Source organism: Sturnus vulgaris, chromosome 18 (assembly GCF_052056855.1).
Source record: "Sturnus vulgaris isolate bStuVul1 chromosome 18, bStuVul1.hap1, whole genome shotgun sequence".
In the NCBI taxonomy this organism is placed as follows: Eukaryota; Metazoa; Chordata; class Aves; order Passeriformes; family Sturnidae; genus Sturnus; species Sturnus vulgaris.
The window spans coordinates 7,044,853-7,063,315 of NC_142260.1; the positions used below are offsets into that span (position 1 = coordinate 7,044,853).

At 41.7% G+C, this 18,463-nt stretch overlaps 1 long non-coding RNA gene across 1 annotated transcript in view; it reads right to left on the minus strand.

Annotated features, from left to right (window-relative positions):
- The window catches only part of LOC148221739 (uncharacterized), an 84,823-nt gene extending 68,340 nt beyond the window's left edge, over positions 1-16,483 (minus strand). The window contains exon 1 of the long non-coding RNA XR_015807553.1: positions 16,092-16,483. This is a non-coding gene — a long non-coding RNA (uncharacterized LOC148221739). The remainder of the gene's footprint in view (positions 1-16,091) is intronic.
- Positions 16,484-18,463: the final 1,980 nt, after the last annotated feature.

Genomic DNA, 18,463 nt, shown 5'->3' on the forward strand with positions numbered 1-18,463 from the left:
AACATGGTCATGCATTATTTTTCAAATAAAGTTGACTATAAATCCTTATTAGTGCTCCCAGGCACTGGGAGCAAAAGAACTCTCACAAACCTAGAAAACCAGAAGCAGCTTCTTCCAGAGGCACTAACACTACTAGAGGGAGCCTTGCCCATTAGCTAGAGCACACAGCCCAAATACTGAAGAGGCAGAGACTGTATCATCAGCACAAGCAGAGGGAAGGTGAGGTATTTTGTTTGCACACAGCTCTGAAACTTGGCAAGATTGAGAAAGTGAGCAGATATCACTCAGCTGCACATCTTCCTGGCTGACACAGCATCCAGTTTGCTGAAAGACACCTGGTGTGTTTATTCACAGGTGAAAGTCACCTCAAATATTTGTTCTCGATTAGGTATTATTTTCGATATCACCATCTGCACCAACCTGACTCACCCATTCATAAAGTTTCTTTTCTTTGAGAAGGCAGGGAAGTTATTGGTGCTTGTATCAATCAGTCCAGCTTTATGAATGAAAAGCCTCTTCACTTCTTATTGCCACCCAGATGCTCAGGGTGCAAAGCAGATAACCAAAACTTTAAAAGAAAGCAAACCTGTGCATTTTTAATGGAAGAATGTAACCAAGAGCTGCTACTGAGTGACATGACCCAAAAATAAAAATACAGATGACTAAGCACACCCTTGCCAAACAACTTCTGAGACCAATTTAAGAATGAAACACAGCAGTGCCAAAGCTTTGAACTAGAGGAAGCAGATGCTTTTGCTGCTGTGACATGCATTTCCACCCAGCAGGTAGACGGGATGAAATCCGGTCTCATCAGGTCACTAACAAGGATCCAGGGCTAACAGCAGATTGGGCTAAGCCAGCAATAACAACACTTTTACATATGATTTCCTGATACATGGAAGTTGGATATTTCCGCTATTTCATCTTCTATTTTTCTTAGGACAAACTGCTGAAAACCGAATTGCAATGGAATGCAGGCATCTATTCTGATACACAATAGTTTATTGAAATGAGCTGCACGGGAAACATTCCTTCCCTGTATGTATGTACAAACACCAGCAAGTGTGGTGACCACTGCACACACAGGCAGAGGCAAAGACACTGTGCTTGGCAGAAATAAAAGTGGTGCAGGTGGAATGAATCCCTGGTTAAATAATAGTCCCTTCAAAGCCCACTCAGAAGGGTTACTGCTGTCAATCTAGTGAGTTTTATTGGTTTATTACCATCATATGCTTTCACATAGTCAAATGTTTTTGTTTTCACTTGGCAAAAGCCACACAGCCTGTGAAGCTCTGAGTCAGGTTTGTGTGAATTAAACTAATTCTATTTTCTCTGTACTACTGCAAGTAGACTTGCTACAGCAGTAGCAATAATGGAGAAGGTTTGCTTGGGAAAAAAAAGTCATCCACTTTCCACGAGATATCTGTTTCATCTAGAAGTTGTTCATGCAAAAGACAGTTCCCATTTCTCTGTTTTTCTCCCCAGAGGTCCCTAATGTCAGCTACAGGCTGCTTCTGGTCACTTTCCCAAGGGAAAGCTTTGTGTGGCATTAATGGCTGGAAAGGCACGGATTGAGAACAGCATGAAAAGACATGGAACATAAGGCTCTAATGACAGCAGTAGTGTATTTTAAACTCAGGGTTCCCCAGGGTATTACATCAGTAACTCAGCTGAGACACTGAGCCAAGGGAAGAACCCTCACATCATTTAACTATTTGCTTTAATTGATGAAAAGAGAGAAGATATTTTGATTAAAGCTTCTCAACAGTGAAAGCCTAAAGCCAAAATCTCCCTGCATGAGCCCACTGACCTCATGTTTGCTCATTCAGGTTCTGGTGCATTCAGAGAGGACAGAATTCAGGTAGAGCAGCTCAGGTACAGGGGCTCTGCTCTGCCTGCACAGACACTGGCACAAACAGAATTGTTTTGATTAGAAGGGACCTCTTGAGATCTTCCAGTCCAACCCCATGTTCCTTCATTCATCCCCCCTTGGAAGTACCACAGACAAGATCCATTGATCAACCACATGAAATTCCCAGCTACAAGCAGGGAATTTATAGATTTTTATTAAAGATATCCATTTGCCAGGGCTGAAACAGTAACTGAAACACATCCACAGCCTTCTGGAACATGTAAGTACCAGCAACAGGCACAGGAATGACTGCAGATGTTCATTTGCTCTTGTATTTCCACTTGTCTCTTAACCATCCCAGGTTTCTCCAGCTTACATGTCAGCATATAAATGTGTTTGTCTTGAGAGAAACCTGGTTATCCCAAGCAACAGACACGCCAAAAATTCCAACTGAAGACAGGGAAAATGGTGGTAGCTGTTCATTATTTCTTAAAGACAAATTGAAAATATTTACGTGAAGTTTGAGAAGTGCCCAAAGTCAGATTATCTGTCTAGTCTCGGACTTCATAGCACAGAAAGTAAAAATGATTATGCCTCAATATTCCACATTCAAAAGGGCCTAATTTCATTATAGGGCTGCATTTTTGTTCTGTGCAAAATTCAGTAAATTATGGCTGTGTATTAAGGAAATATTGAAGAGGAAATGAAAAGTATATTCAGTCAGGTCTCATTTTCACAAAACCATAAGCACAGACAAGAGGGAATATAAATAGTGCACATTGGAAGCTTTCTTTATTTAAGTCACATGTAAGCACCTCTTTCATCAACACAGACTAAAGAAAGGGGAATTATACCACAGATCAATTTTGTTTTTCTTCAGCATGAGATAGGTAAAGATAGCAGACTAGAACTTATTAATAAGTGAAAGAAGGCCTTAAAAACCTGAAGAAATAATAAACTGATCAGCCCAGCTGTAACTCCTCCAAGTTATTCTGTCTCAATCCAAACACCTTCAACACTGGTCCTCTAAAAAGACCTTTTCAATCTTTCCTTGCCTTTTACAATACACCAGTGTTGCTCAATTCATTTAAGGCTTAATTCATGAATAAGAAACCACATTTACTCCACGCTCCTGCTTGGGATCTATCACACAGCTGGGATGAAAGGGCCTCGATTCAGAAGTTGCCAGGAAGCTGGGTCACAGTGGTACAGGGGCAAAGTTTAGGCCAATACAATGAAGCCCACAAAAATTTGAGTAATATGCACTTCTCATCACAATACACAGGAACTTACACTTACCCAGTCCCACAAAATACTCCTTCCAGATCCCAAAGGTCTCGTTAAAGAGAACACGAACAGAGACTGTGGGCATCAAGTATTTCTCACCCTCTGCTGAAAATGCTGGGATGGGGAAAAAAGGAGATGGCAATTGTAGCAGAATGTAAAGCAGAGCACTGTCTGTTCTCCAGTGCTACATGGCTGCTGACCAGAATAAATAATGATTTTCCTCATCTGAATCTTAAGAAACACTTTGGGGATCACATGCATGTTGCACAATGTTTAGAGAGAGGGGAGAGGAAAGCACCCTCCAGCCTTGGACAGGAGGGGTTGTGAGCAGCTCCCAAAGCCCACTCATGATGCTCAGGAACACTAAAAGTATCTGTGTGGCTGCCTCCGTTGGGCAGCAGCCCCCTCAGTATGCAGTTCACATACAGCTTTACCTCCACAAGAGAAAGAAACATTCAGCATGGAGGGGGGAAAAAAAATAAAATCCATTAGCGTTCCAAAACATTAAACATTGGAACAGAGTGTTTGCATCTTACAGAGTGTTTGCTATGAAATTCTCAACTGCCAAATGAAATGCATCAGTGCAAAAAATAGCAGAGAAATACCAAACGATGCCATCATGTCCAGAACCGCAAGCATTTCCTTGTATTCACTATCCCCATAGCCAGACAGGGAGGTTCCTCCACCCTGTGTGACTGTAACTTCCCTTGCAGAAATACCACGGGCGCTGGAGTAAAGCATTGAATGTGGTTTTTAACGCTGATGATTCAGCTCAGAAGTGGCACACACACAGCCAGGCTCACTTGAGCATCGTTCTGCATCTGCAAGCAGCAGCCAGAGACGCTGAGAGTATCCCCTACAATTGTTAACCAAATGGAAAGATCCCCCTTTATACACAAATCATCACCTTCTCTTGCCAGAGCAAGGATCTGGGAACGAGATGCAATTTGCAGCTGAATGGGAAATTTTGGTTTACAAAGGGATGAGCACAGCTTCAGCAGCAACGGGGTTCTCCCTATCTACACCTGCTCCTGCTGCTTTTGGAATTCTGGGCTTGATCCTCCTGGAGAACTGCAGCCAGTGCAAACTGAAGACACAGAAATGAAATCGTGAGGCTCCTTGGTCAAGGGAATAACTGCTGAGGGTTGTTTAACGCTGCACTTATCAGCTCATCTAATAGCAACATACCCCGCTTCCCATTCTGCCTCTCCTCTCCATCCATATCTCAGTCTCTCTACTTAGGAATGCAGAAGCCTCAGCCTGGCAAAACTCCAACTTTTTAAAGTCACAAAGCTCTTTCTTGGTTCCCTTTGTGCCATCTTCTAGCTCCTCTCTAGCCTTTGTATCCAGCTGGCCTCAGATACCAGGCTCCTTCTTGCAGTCCTACTTCTCCCTTCCAGCCCACATCCTTCCTCAGACCTTTCATATCAACCATCCCGTTGGTTTCTTATCACATTGTTCTTGCCTTCAACATCCTACCACACAACATTGCTCTTTTTCCTTAACTGAAACCGTAATCTGTTAAACTAACATCCAGATCCTGGTTTCCATCTGCATTCCCAGTCTCTGTGACCCACCTGCTGCCCAGCCTGCCTGCTCCTTACTGCTGTGCAGGGACACCTGTTCTAGAGCAAGAATTAAACCTCCCTGTAAAGTTGTCTCTGCTTAACTGCAATTAAATCGAGGAAAATCCCATTCAGCTCTTGACTCGAAGAGTCAAAAACCACTTTACATACTTCAAGGAATGAACTAATGGCAGTATCACAAATCTCTAACAAGCACATCCAAATTATGACTTAGATTTTTATTTCCCCAGTTAAAAAATGTGTTCTGTATGCAAGAATGGCAGGATTGGAAAAAAATATTTCACAAGGAGTCTGCAATCCTTCCAAATTTTAGATACTAAATTCAATCTAAGCTTCAAGCACCAACACACTTAAAGTGCCAAAATGAGATGATCAGAGTATTTTTGACATGGGCAATCAAATGTATTTTCATTCTTATACTGAGAAACATCTGGATTCTTACTGTAACACGCCTAAAACTCAGGCTAAGTTTGTTGCTCCAGGAAGAAACCACAGGCAACACAAAAATTTACAGCACTTTGCCTGGGCAAAAAAATTGCAAATGAGCTAACAGCAAAATATTACTAACTTTTCTATAATCCACAGTTTGCAGAAGCCCTAAGACAGTCAAGTCAAATTTCATAATGGCCTATGGAACATATTATACCTCAAATAAATGTTGGTGGAAGTTTGCAAAGTCATAAAGACTATCAGAGTACCCAGCTCCCCATAAAATACAGTGGAAACTAATGAGCTTTTCACAGGAAAAAGGTAAGTACTGCAAGTTTATGAGAGGAGACTGAGAATCTTGGAAATCCTTACCTGAGCTGTCATCTCACTGCTGGTTTCTAAAAGTGGATAGGACACATGCCATCAATCCAAAATCCTGCTCTGCACCAACACCCACCAAAGACCTCAGTCTTGACAGGGTTGAAAAATTCAGCCCAAATATCACTACCAAGCCTGGCCTGAGTCCAGGCATTATGTCATTTTTTTATTTTACCATTTGATTGAGAAGCTCCCATTTGGTGGGTTTCCTCAGATTGTCTCATAAAACTCATTTGCGCTGGTTATCACTTAGGGGTTTTTTAAACAAGGAAGATAAACTGCAGTACCAACAGACTGAATATATTTTATAAATTAGTTTATTTACTGTGATATTTTTCTTAAAGATAAAAAGATAGAAGAAACCAGAGAAGATACAAGACAAGGAAAAAAACACAAATTCCAATCTTCTGTTTTATCCACTAGGAAAAAAACCCTAAACATTTCTTCCTATCTACAATCCTGGTCCTAAGTTCTCCCTTTAGCAGTTCATCCTAAGCAGAAATTACATGTTTCCACATTGTTTAACCCTGCCCTGTCCCAGAGATAGTTCTTGAGTTTTGTCACCCTTCAAAACAGCTGTTTTTTCTTAACTTATCCAAAAGGTGAAAGGAGGAGACAGAGGGAGCGTGGAAAAAGGGCTGTTTGGGACTGTCTTTTGGCTTTGGCCAAACATCATCCATGAGAGTAGGAAACGAAAAGACAGGATGGGGTGAAGGTTCTTGACTGTTTACAATTAAACACCCAAACCACAAGCTATTTATTATTTCGTCTTTGACATGCAAATTTTAGGAATCCAAAATAGAACTCTCAAAAACATTAATATATGGTGCTGAATTATGGTTTACAGTTCTGATGTAAAAAGGAAAAAAAATCACCTTGTTCCAAATGTGTTTGTGCTGACAGCTCTATCAAAAAGCTATTAAAATCTGCAGAATGTTTTAAAAGCTGTTGGAAGAAACACAGTTTCCATTTAATTGTGTGCATTCATGGAGGGGGTTTTATAAGTTTTACAGATGCTTATTCCTTCTATTTCAGCAGAACTCCCCTCTGGCTGCACGGAGCTCGTGTTGTACCTGGAATCCACAGCTCTCCGTGTTCCTCTGTCATCTAAAAACTTCCTAAATCCCCACAGAGAGATAATGAGGACTCTAATACATGAAGGGGACAAAGGAACTATTTCCCAGGGCTGGGAGTGCCATTTCTGGAATGATTTATCTCTCCATTCCAATTAACAGCAACTTCTTGCTGCAGCTACAGTTTCAGCTGGCAAAGGGGACTGAAGGATTTGCCTATTTCCAGGAGCATCGAGGTCACTTGAAAGGCTGAGAGAAGGTTCTGTGAGGGAGCTGCTGCTGTACCCATCACCAGGAATGCAGCTCTCCAGCTTCCAGCCTCATTCACACACGCACACAAATTAAATTAAATATGCCAAAAGAATAGTGTGATACCGTGTAATGTGCACCTTAAATTTTAAATGGAATCGCTTCCTATACCCATGTTTGCCTTAACACTGTAAATACGGAAGGGTGTAACCCTTAACAGGCTCTTATCAGTTAACTATATAGAAATAAGAAACAGTTGGTGAGTTTTTAAAAGTATTGACTCAGCAGTTTACTACAAGAGATGACTTGGCTGTCCTGAAAGACTGGGGGGGGAAAAAAAAGGAGATTTCTCTATAAGCAGTTGGCTCTCACTTAATGCTCCTTTTAAGACTACATACCAAATTTCAGCATGTAGTGAGGAAGAATATAATTCATTTGCTTCCCCTCCCACCCCTTCATATAACAAAATAATGAATTATTTATGCAGTATCTGCTTTCCAGATTTTTGAATATCAGTTAAGGTTTTTTGCCAATAAATAATAATAGCAATAAAAAAAAAATCACAAAACATCATTGTTTTTTAGAGGCCAAAGCATAGAGCATGCTATAATAAAACACATCCTATCATCTGGTGAGCCTGATCTCACAAAAAATACACATGAATATTTCCACAGAATTAAACAAGACCCTTCACTTGACTTGTTGTTCACACAAGCTTGCCAAACTGGAGCTTCAAGATTTTATGCATAAGACTTAAATGAAAATATCATTTTACAGGGCTATCTGAAGCAAGTGATGATTCACTCATCATAGACATGTGGAACATATGGGCCTGGCTAGTCACGAGGAAAAGGAATTGGAGAATGAGAACTTGTCCCTTTATATTCAGAAAATTTTCACCAACATTGACAAAACAGCAGAGTATGAAATCAAAATGACATTTTATTTACAGAAACTAGTGTTTCCATCTTTGCTTTATCCTCTCCTTTATTTCTAAACTACTGGCCGTAAAAGCGCCCAATACTGAGCTTATTATCAGTGATTGTTATTAGACTGTAGAGCTGAAGTCTTGGGTAACTTATTTTCTGGAAACACTTCTACTGTCCCGCAACCATTCCTAAACATCTCTAAAAATCGCTGACTGAAGCCTTGCAAACCACTAAACCAAGTTTAGGTTCAGTCCAGATCTTGAAGGAAGCACAGTTCCAGGTAATGTCCTAATTGCCCCATGAGATCCTGCACATAATCATGTTTTGACCTAAATGGTTTACAAGCTTTTAAGCATGGCTTGAATTCCAAAACTGAGTCAGAAACAGACACATTTCTCATCTGTGGCACCTTCAAAAGGGGTTTTCAATTAGTGAGTGTAGTACCAGCACTAGCAAAGCCAGAGAAAGGAAGCTGTGGGAATTGGACAGCAAACAAGGGACCTGGAACACTGGGACAGCAAGGAAGAACAGGAACACCATGACACGGCTGAACAGAACAGCTTAAACACTTTTTCTAGGTAGGAAAAAGGAAATAATCTTATGGTAAACCCTGGATTTATTTAAACACTGACTGACAGCAAGGATGGGAAACAACTCGGAAGTTTTGCAACATTGAACTCAATGTGTTTTAAAAAAATTCCAAATGAAACCACCCAGCCATCAGCGTGTGACATATCCAGATAAAGCCAGTGTTCTACATCATCACAATTTCATTAGAGCCTTTGAAGCCACGCACCTTTGATCATTTATCAAGTGATAAATGTGTTATGTTGTAAGTGGATTATTACATGTTCTGTTTAACACAATGGTAGGTCTGAGCCGGCACAGTCACGGTGCAATGAGGAAATAACCTGAATGGAACAGCCACAAAAAACAAAGGCATCTGCTCCGTGCCTTGCAGATAAACAGGTGCCTGGGTGCCTAAGAGTTTCTAGAGTCATGACAAATAACACCCACCCAGCCTGGGGGATGAAGGGCTGGACACAAACTATTTGCAGAGTAGAAGTCCTGCTTTGCATTTCCAAGTACCAGTGTGAGGAAACAGTGGCTCCTAAACATTTCCCAGTGCAACCAGAAAGGACCCAAAGGCAACAAACCTTCTAAGGGACCCTTTCCAACAAAAATGAGCCAAACCCAAGGTATTTGTTAGAAATCCCTTCCAATCTTGGGACACACCGATGGAATGCCCATTCAGAAGGTGAATCTCTCATTATAAGGCCTTAATGCAAGCCCCAGTTTCAGTCAAAGGCAACAACACTGTCCTAAACTTGGCTACCTGAGGTTTTTTCTGAGCAGACCAGATTTCCACAGCTCTAATAAAAACAGCTGTCAGACACTTCCAATCCTCCAATTTGGAATTCAACTTCCTACCCTATAATGGTTCTGAATCCCTTAATTTATCATAAACCTTAACCAGAGATATTTAATTGTTTAAGAAGAGGTTGGCCCAAAATACTTTCCAAACTGATCTCACAATATTTGTGTGGGTTTGTTTGGTTGTTTTTTTTAACTTCCTACTCCGAGCAATCAGCAGTTTGCTTGTGTTTCTAGTTTTTAAAGAAAGAGTATTATGGCTGGGTTAATCTGAAGGCAACAAAAGCAGAAAGCAGACAAGTGTACTTCAAAGTATTACAATCTTAGGGGTAGCAAGCTTTAAAAAAACAACAAATAAAAAAAAAAAAAATAACCCCCATTTACTTTCTGTTCTAATGCCCTGGGTTGGATTTTATGGCCCTCACTAGAATCTCATAAACCAATAAATATGACACTATTCCTTTATCTCTTACACCTGCCCCTATAAACTATTCCAAGCTCTGAAGTCTCCGTGAGCTCTCTCCTAGTATCAGCACCTTTCCCTGCAGCTCAGCACACTACAGTTACCTGCCCAAAAAGTGACAAGCAGGCTGTAAAGGACTGATAATAAACATGAAATAATTGTCCACAGTGGCAGACTAGTGGTATATTTGTTAATAATACTCTACAAACAGCCACTCAACCCACAGAGCTGCTAAAGTGGAAAAAGCAAACAAAAACCAGTGATTATCAATAGTCCAGTGAAAGGTATCAGCTGTAGGGAATCATGGGAATGTAAACCCAAGTGTGCTAATTCCAATGTCTAAAATATTTGGGTTGAATGCCTGCTTGGGATTTTTGTTGTTGTTGTTGCTAGGAAAATGGAAGGGAGGGAAATAAAAAATACAATCCATTTGCTAGCCTGGTTATATTTCTCAATGTTGTCACTGCTTAGAGGCTGACTGGAGCACTCCTGTTATTGGGGAATACCCCTCATGGAACAAAGGAACTGTACAAAATCTCCCTTCTTGTCCGTATTTGGCCCCATTTTTTTTTTTTTGATAGGGACAGCAGAAACTTTCAGTGAATGCATTGTTGCCCCTTATTGCACTTCTCTTCCTGCAAAATAAATCACTTTCTGAAAAAACCCTTGGCCTACAATACCCAGCTCCTGAAGCTGACATAATAGAACACAGCAATAATTTAGCTATATATGAGCAGTTATGATATTCTTATTTCTAGGATGAATATCATTGAGCAAATTAATGTGAGCCATAAAATGTTACTATCAGAAGGAAATATACTTATTTTCATAACTACAAGCCAGTGATAATATTTATGCAGTTAAATGGACTGAGTAATCAGCACATTGTGGACAGCTTTTAATTTAGCCTAACAATAAATGTTTCTGATGTGCAGTTTTTCCTCATTATATATAGAGAACAGTGTACAAAAGCTTAAACTCAGCTAAGTATCTTTTCCATTGCTGCTAATTTATACCTAATACTGTCCACTAATTTTTTAGGTCAGACTAAGGTAGTTCAGCTAGGTCTTTTGCAATTAAATATCCCCCAGTAATTGCATTTAACAGTAATGTTTGTATTTTGGTATAAAACCTCACACACTTGTAATCTAGGGCTCCCTTGAGGCCTTGATGCAGAGATGAAGATGTTTATAAACTGGCTGGAGCAGCTTTAAGAGCATTCTCAACCTTTCCTCCTCTTCCTGGGGACCTGCACAGAAGCACAAGCGTTCAACACTCCTTTGGCACTTGGAAATTATTCACGTGGGATGTTCCAATAGGTACAGGAGGAAAAAAACCCTCAGTTCATACTCTGTTCTCTCGATAGCAGAGGGTCTGATAAAGTCAGGTGCTCCACAACTCCTACAAGCAGCCAAGCACCACTAAACACAATCATCTTAAAAGTGCAGCTCAGGTGGGACCGTTTTTAGTTCACTCACAGTCCCATCACTGAGAGCTTGGCAGCTGCTCTGGGTTTCTGCAGAATATTGGTTGGGAGGGTCTGGAGACTGTTAGATGTGTAACTACCATGATATAGAGATACTTCTTGCACCTCCAAACTATAAAATGTTAAGGAACAATTCTTTACCCAGCACAGATTATGGCCTTTAAAAAAAACCAACACTGCAATAGCACAGAAACAGCTCATAAAATTAGGTTTATTCCCTTTCATACCTCATATTTGTACAATTATACTACATGAGTTCTGAAAAATCTCGCATAGTTCTGCAGTGACTAGATTTCCACTAATGGGATTTGGACACGTATTCCAGCCCTTTCATCAGCAATAAGGAAACTGAATGTTCTCTGGTAATCAGCTCAGTACAGTCATTATTTAACCCACAGACAATGTATGGCAGCAAAGCCTAAATTTTCAACCTTGAGAAGGCAGCGAGCTCTGTGAGCTGACCCTGCTGAGGGCAGGCAGAAACCAGGGGGACTCTTTGTAGACAAGGGATGCAGATACACTTCATCTTCTAATGAGAAAAAAATTCAACAAATCTGACACACTGCTGAAGCTACAAATAAGGAAAATCATCAGGCTCACCCAAAATTGCAGATATGGACTGCACACAGAGATAACAGGAAACTACAACACCAACAGACATCAGCTTCATCCCTTTTTTTGGGAACACTTCAACAACAAGGATAGGCATAAAGACAAGAGTAAGTCCAACTGCTTTGCATTGCAGGGAGGTTCCTTTATTTTTACTCTCACTCCAGACAGTGACAAACACAAAAGTGAGACAGAGGGAGGTATCAGCTCCCACTAGGCTGCAGTGCAAGTGCTCTTTGAGCTACAGCACATCCCTGTGTGATCTTAGCTGGAGACATAAATACATCCCCAAAGGATGCTACTCAGAGGCACTATTTGACACCAAGCAACAATATAAATGTGGTCAGAACAGCAAGACAGACCAATCCACACATCTGCAATAAAATTATTAAATTCTAGTACATTCCAATATTTTTATTTCAGCACCCAGAAATTACTTTGCCATAAAGCATCAGGACACCATTGGTTTGTACAGTTGTATTTGTACTCCCACTAAAGTTGCTTGAAGCAGATGAGACCCATAGAGTGCAACAAAATTTTAAAATAAACTAAATTTGATGATGTGAAAAGGGTTTTATTTGCTTTTATATTACAGGTAAACATTCCCTACTTCTGCTTAAACAGAGTAGATGGGGCATCCCACTTTGAGACAGAAAGAAAACACAGGCTGAAGGAGGAAGCATCCCTAATCATTGTCAATTTATGTTTCTGCAACAACAAGAGGTCTCAGTGATTGTTAGGTATGGTCCCACTAAAGAAGACACATCTACTTTATCAGAACTTGAACACTGACCAAAACAGCAAAGGGAACTACTTTTAATTCTTTATATATTTGGTTCTGTTATTGTAAGCTTCATGCATTTACCTAGCTTTAATTATATGAATAAGAAAAGTTTATAATTGAGGATCTGGATACACTAGGAAGTTGTTGGGTAATGAAGTTTGCCTGTAAAATCATTGTAGGTTTGTCTTCACTCGTGTCTCTGCTTGGTCATGTACCACCAAATCTCACTTGAATTAAATCTCCTTTGAGTAAAACACTAATAGTTACTTTCTATAAAGTGAACCCACACGTACATACTTGCACCTACAACATTTCAAAGACATTCCATGGGACAACCTGGAGGTGGCTGCAGTAGCCTCCCAAAAAGGCCAGCTGTGACTCCAAGCATCCTGTCACCTGACAGCACAAGCCATGTTTCCATGTGTGGCAAAACCAGTTGCTCAGGCTCTCCAGCAGGAGAATGAACACATTTTGTGAATATGTGTCATTTCTTATCTGGAAGTGGGGTTTGGTGGTAGGAGTACAGGGCCAGGAATTCCCTATCCAAATACAGGCTCAGTCAAAGCCTTGCCAAGTTATTTGTTCTACTTCTTGCTTCTTTTAAACCTTATCATCGATAGTCAAATTTTTATGGTCTTGTAAGATTAGAGTGGTAGTGTTAAACTAACTTCAGAAACACAAAAATACAAAAACTTCTGTTATTGCTAAAACTTAAAATTACAAGAAATCCAACAATAAGCTAGGCAAGGAAGCACATACCTTTACAAAAGCCACACCAATTCAGTCATGTTCCAAAGCAGCTCCATAATGGCATCAATCATGCACTCCCAGCACAGCTAAAATCCAGGAGCAGCTCGCTGAGTACAGGATGGGATGTGCATTGGACAATCCCTATGGCAACGTATCCAAAAGCTTTTCTGGATCCATTTTACAGCAGGGAAAACAGACAAGGAAAACTGATTTTTTTTCAAGGTTAGGCAATATCAGAGACTGATCTGGATTTCCAGAGATCTCCCCTAAACCACAGCTAGAACTCAAAAACTTTTCATAGCCTAAAACTCTGAGCATGAGTTCTGGCAGTTGCCTCCATCCCTCCTCCAGAACAGACAACTCAGCCTTCTTTTCCAGAGAAGAGGTAATTAGAAACACACTTATTACCAGTGATTGGAAATAATTACCAGGTGAGATTACTTCCTACAGAGAACCCGTTCCCTTAGCAAACCCAAAACCAGCCAACACAAAGAGCTTGTGGTTCAGTGGTGGTAATTTTCTATCTGTGATGCAAATCAATTCATTATACAATTAACACCCAAGTTATTCCCGTGAACTCCACTGGTTTTGTTTGTTCTCCTTGAAGTGAATTCTCTCACCCTGATGCTAAAGCAGTCAAAACAATAAATGCTGCGAGTCAGCTTCTAAGGGAATGGGGCACCTCTCCTCACAAATAGTGTGCCATATGGATTCCCTTCATGAATACGGGATTTCCTTTTAAAGTCACAGAATGCTTTCAGCATTTAATGGCTGGTGCTGGTGCTGCTCAGGTTCCTTTTGTGATTTGTACCCCAGGGACACAGAGCCCCGTGCACCATCAGCTTCTTTACTTGTTTTTCACCCCTCATTATCAATCTGTAAATAAGATGCACAGCATCCGCTGGTTAATAAACAAACTCTCACTTTGATTACACTTTCAGTTTCCAAGTGCAGAACTGACTTAACAACGAAGAATAAGTATGTTTGGAGTTTCGGTGCCCTTGGAAGATTGTTCACAAATACGTGATTCATATCCAATCCTGGCCATTAACACTTTCCTTATGACTCATGCATACAGTTAAACAATAAAACAGAAAGCTTATTGAGGTTTTGTTTAACATGCATAAAGCACCTATTATTAATATTTTTCAATTTAATTATTTAACAATTTGCCGAACCTATTATTAGCTGCAAGGAGGGGATGTTTCTACTTCTGTCTCAAAATAAATGGATGCTTTTGAATTTGCTCTGATTTATATTTAGAATCTTTCAGCAACAGTTCAGAACATAAATAATAAAAAGCCATTAAGCTTTATGGAGCAGGGTATGTACCTTACCAACCTGCCCACAGAACATTATTTGAATGGATAGAAGGCAACTGCCCTGTGTTTCTCCTACAGAGCACGACGTGTGCAACACACTGATCAACACACCATTTCCTTACATTGTTTTCCTCTCCAAAGTGAAGGATAAACCAGAAAATTTGTCCTTCCTCACACAATAGAGCCTCTAGGTCTTCTATCTGGTCCCTACACGTTAGGATGTTCGCTGCAATACAATTCCCGGATAAATTGTAATGAGCAACTGACAAATCTGAAACCCGTTAAGAGTTCAAGTTCAGTTAAAAAAAACCTGAAGGGTTATTTTTAAAACTTTATCCTTCACTATTCAGTATTCTTTTAAAGTATGTAAAATCATCATAATTGGGCCGTATTTGCAGTTTCACTGCAAAGAAACCAGCTCCATGTCCACACACAGAAACAATGGAAGTGCTAAGCAGAATTTGTAAGAATCATACTTTAATGTAGATATATATTCAGACAAAATATAAGATTTTGATCTCCAGTTTCAGCCTGCAGGACAGTTTTTTATCTTGGGACATGTATGTCTGCCTGGAGTTGCCTACATGCTGCTTTCAAACCAGTTTTACAAACCTGCTCCTATCTTTAGGCAAGGTATTTCTAAACAATGACAGAAGTAAGTGTTCCACTGCATACAAAGCTTTTCAGTTTGCTCCATCAAGCTTTTCCAGATTTTCCAAATTCTTCTAAAATACTAGAGGACAAATTCAGGAAACACAGTGATGACACAGGACCATGTTCTGCAGATGTTGTTCTTGTCAGTAACCCATCAAGTGATGAGTAAGAACCTCCTGGGCTCCATCCTAACCCCACTGAAGTTACTCACAAAATAGTCACCCTGTAGGTGTGAGGCTGGCCCTAAATTCAGAGGCTGGCTCTGCCTTGAGAATGCTTTCAACTCTACCCACTAATTTGTGTAATTTCCAACTGCTTCCTGACTCTCCGTGCTCCTCAGTGGTGGCAGTCATGGTCTTGGACACATTGTCTTCAGCAGCTGACCTTGCAGAGGCAGGAACAGTGATTTGCTGGTGTTGACAAAGCCTTTCTGCCCTCCCAGCTGTGGATGCTATTTCAGGATGGCCGAGCAAGGACAGGGAAGATGGGGGAGGTACTCACAAGCAGACACTAGGACCAGTCATTGCCCCCACATGGCTAATAATTCCATCCCAGAAAACTACATTTTTTTGGTAAAATAATATTAACACTTTATCCCTGTCCCACCAGCAGAGACAAAATAGGAAATCCTTCCTTAGGGAGGAAGCACCATCCCTAGTTTCCCACTCAAGTTTCCACAGGCATAAAGGGAAAGGGAATAGTGCCTGTGCTTCTCCTGCTTGCTCAGGAACTCAAGCCTGCTTCCAGTTACCATATCCACGTGAGAGAGATACAACTGGACCCTCGCTGCCCTGGCAGCTGAGCATGCTCCCTTTATCCCTAATTAATGGTTACATTCTCATTAGAGCAACATCCAAGAGCCTCACCTGTGAAGGATTCTCTGGGAATAGGTGCCTCAGGCAGCAGCAGCACTCCCAAAGGACCTGCCCCAGATAGCCTGGATGTCGATGCCACCTTAGGGTGATGCCATGCACCTCTTTCCTGGCTGGAAAGCCACCTGGAGAGCCACCTGAGGGTCCCAGGGATGAGCAGCCAGGTGTTGACACAGCTGGGCATGGCGGGCAGCATTCCCACTGGGCACCATGGCTCCGCAGGCAAAACGCTTCCACACATCCCTCCATTCCAGAATGCCTCCCAAAACACAAGGCAGTTGCAGGTTTCACCATGCAGCTCTTATCTCAGCACCAGATGACCAAAAAAACTGAAGGGAAATCTGAGCAGGGGAAGCGACTCTCGGTGTTTTCGTGTCCCGCTTGTTGCTAGGAAAAATATTTCCTTAGTATCTCTGTGGGCTCTGCAAGTCAGCATCAGTGGAGCTCTGCTGGTTGCCAGAGAGCATAAAACAGCAAATGTCAGGAAAAAAATAGGAAGAAGAAGTAAAGCTTTAAGAATGTTCATGAATGTCTGTCCCCTCACACAGTCAGAGAGGAGACACACATCTCCAATCTTTTCTGGAACAAACCTTGGGAGCTTCTTCCCAAGGTGTTTTGTCTAAGTTCTAATTTGTTTTTCTGTGGGTTTTTGGTTTTTGTTTTATTTTGGTTTTGTTTTGGGGGGGGGGGGGGGTTTGTTTGCTTTTATTTTAGAAGGTTGAAAGCAGTTATTCATGTCAGGGTGGATGGAGGGAAGCCTCTCTCTGCTTAGTGCTGAGCATTTGAAATAGGCAGAAGAAAGAGGGTGGGAAGGGCCCCAGCAGGGCCAGGGCAGAGCATCCTCTCCCCAGGGATGGTGGGACCTGGGCCTGCCACCAGTGACACTTCTAGTTATAAATGGTACCAGATAGCCCAGAGAGGAAGGCAGAAAGCCCCTCTGGTGTGGACACCCCACACAGCTGTGAGCCCGGCTGACACTGGTGACAGCAGCACGGTGTTCCAACCTTTCTGGAGGCCAAAGGATAACCCATTTCCTAGGCCAGCTATTCATCCATCCTTCTGCTAGCAGCTGGGGCCAATGGCCGTGATGAAAGGCTGGAGGTGGGGAGTTTGAAGCTGATTATCACTCAGTTTACTTCAGAGGAGCTACAGAATAATTCAGTGGATCTGCTTGAGCTGGGTTGAGCCCCCATTAAACATTTTCCAGCCTCCACTGATCATCCTCCAAACTGTCCCATGGCTGGTCCCATTGCTGACTGCTGTTTGAGTTCTCACATGGTGCTGCTCTTTGAATTTCCAGTTTTTCACAATAAAGTGGTCTTCCCCACTCTCGGCATTGTTTTATAAGCCATTTGTTTTTAAGTAAGACTCTTTTTTTTCCCTCACGAAAAGAAAGAGCAAGACTTTGTCTGAATACAAATCCCATACCCGGCAGTGTGCTGACATTTGTGCACAGAGATGTGCTTTCCAGTTTATTCTATTGTGTGCTTTTTTCTTTTTTTTTTTCTTAATTTTTTTTTCTTTTAAAAGTAGTTCAGCGGAAAGTTTGGATGATTCCCAGCGAGTATCCTTTAACACCACCAGAGAAATAGCCTGAAAAACTGGAAATACATCTCGGTGTTGCCAGAGGAGTTACGTATGGATTGTAGGTTCCTTGCTTTTTTTATTGAATATACGATATTAAAAAAAAAAAAAAAAGAAGACAACTTTCATTGGTAGCATCAGCAGCTGTGCAGCTGTGCTTCTCTCCACCTGGATATATTAATGCAAGTGCAGGATTTCTGCTGTCCCAGTCACCTGCCTTTTTAGAGCCCACCATTGGAGCGAGCACATGGCTCACGTTGGGGCAGGTCCACCAAAGATTCTGGCTCCTTTTGTAGCAGCACAATTCCAGCTACGAGTCCTTGCAGATGCCCAGCAGAGGCTGGGCACTCAGGAGGACACCCGGACACGGATGCTGCCGTCGCTCTGGATTTATTACCCAATTGCCCGGTGGTTACCTGAGCGCAGGGCTCGCCCCAGAGCAGCCAGGTGCGAGGCTGGAGCATTATTCCACGGCGCCATCTAGCTCCCGCTAAAGGAATTCTGTCCACAGCTCCTCACCCAGGGCTCCTCCTGACCCAAACCTTAGCTAATGCTTCGCAGGTAAAACACAGAAGGTGGCAAACGATGAGAAAAAGTGAACATCACTGTTGTCCCTTCTTGAACCTCCTGGAGACGGCAGAGCTGGAGCGAGGCAAGTCCTGCTGTCCCTCTTGGGGAACTTTATTTTCTCACTCCAGGAATGACAAGTGGCTTGGCCCAAACATGGGCAGAAAACCATTTTGGGTACACAAACTGCCCCCACCCTTTCTTCCCCAGATGCC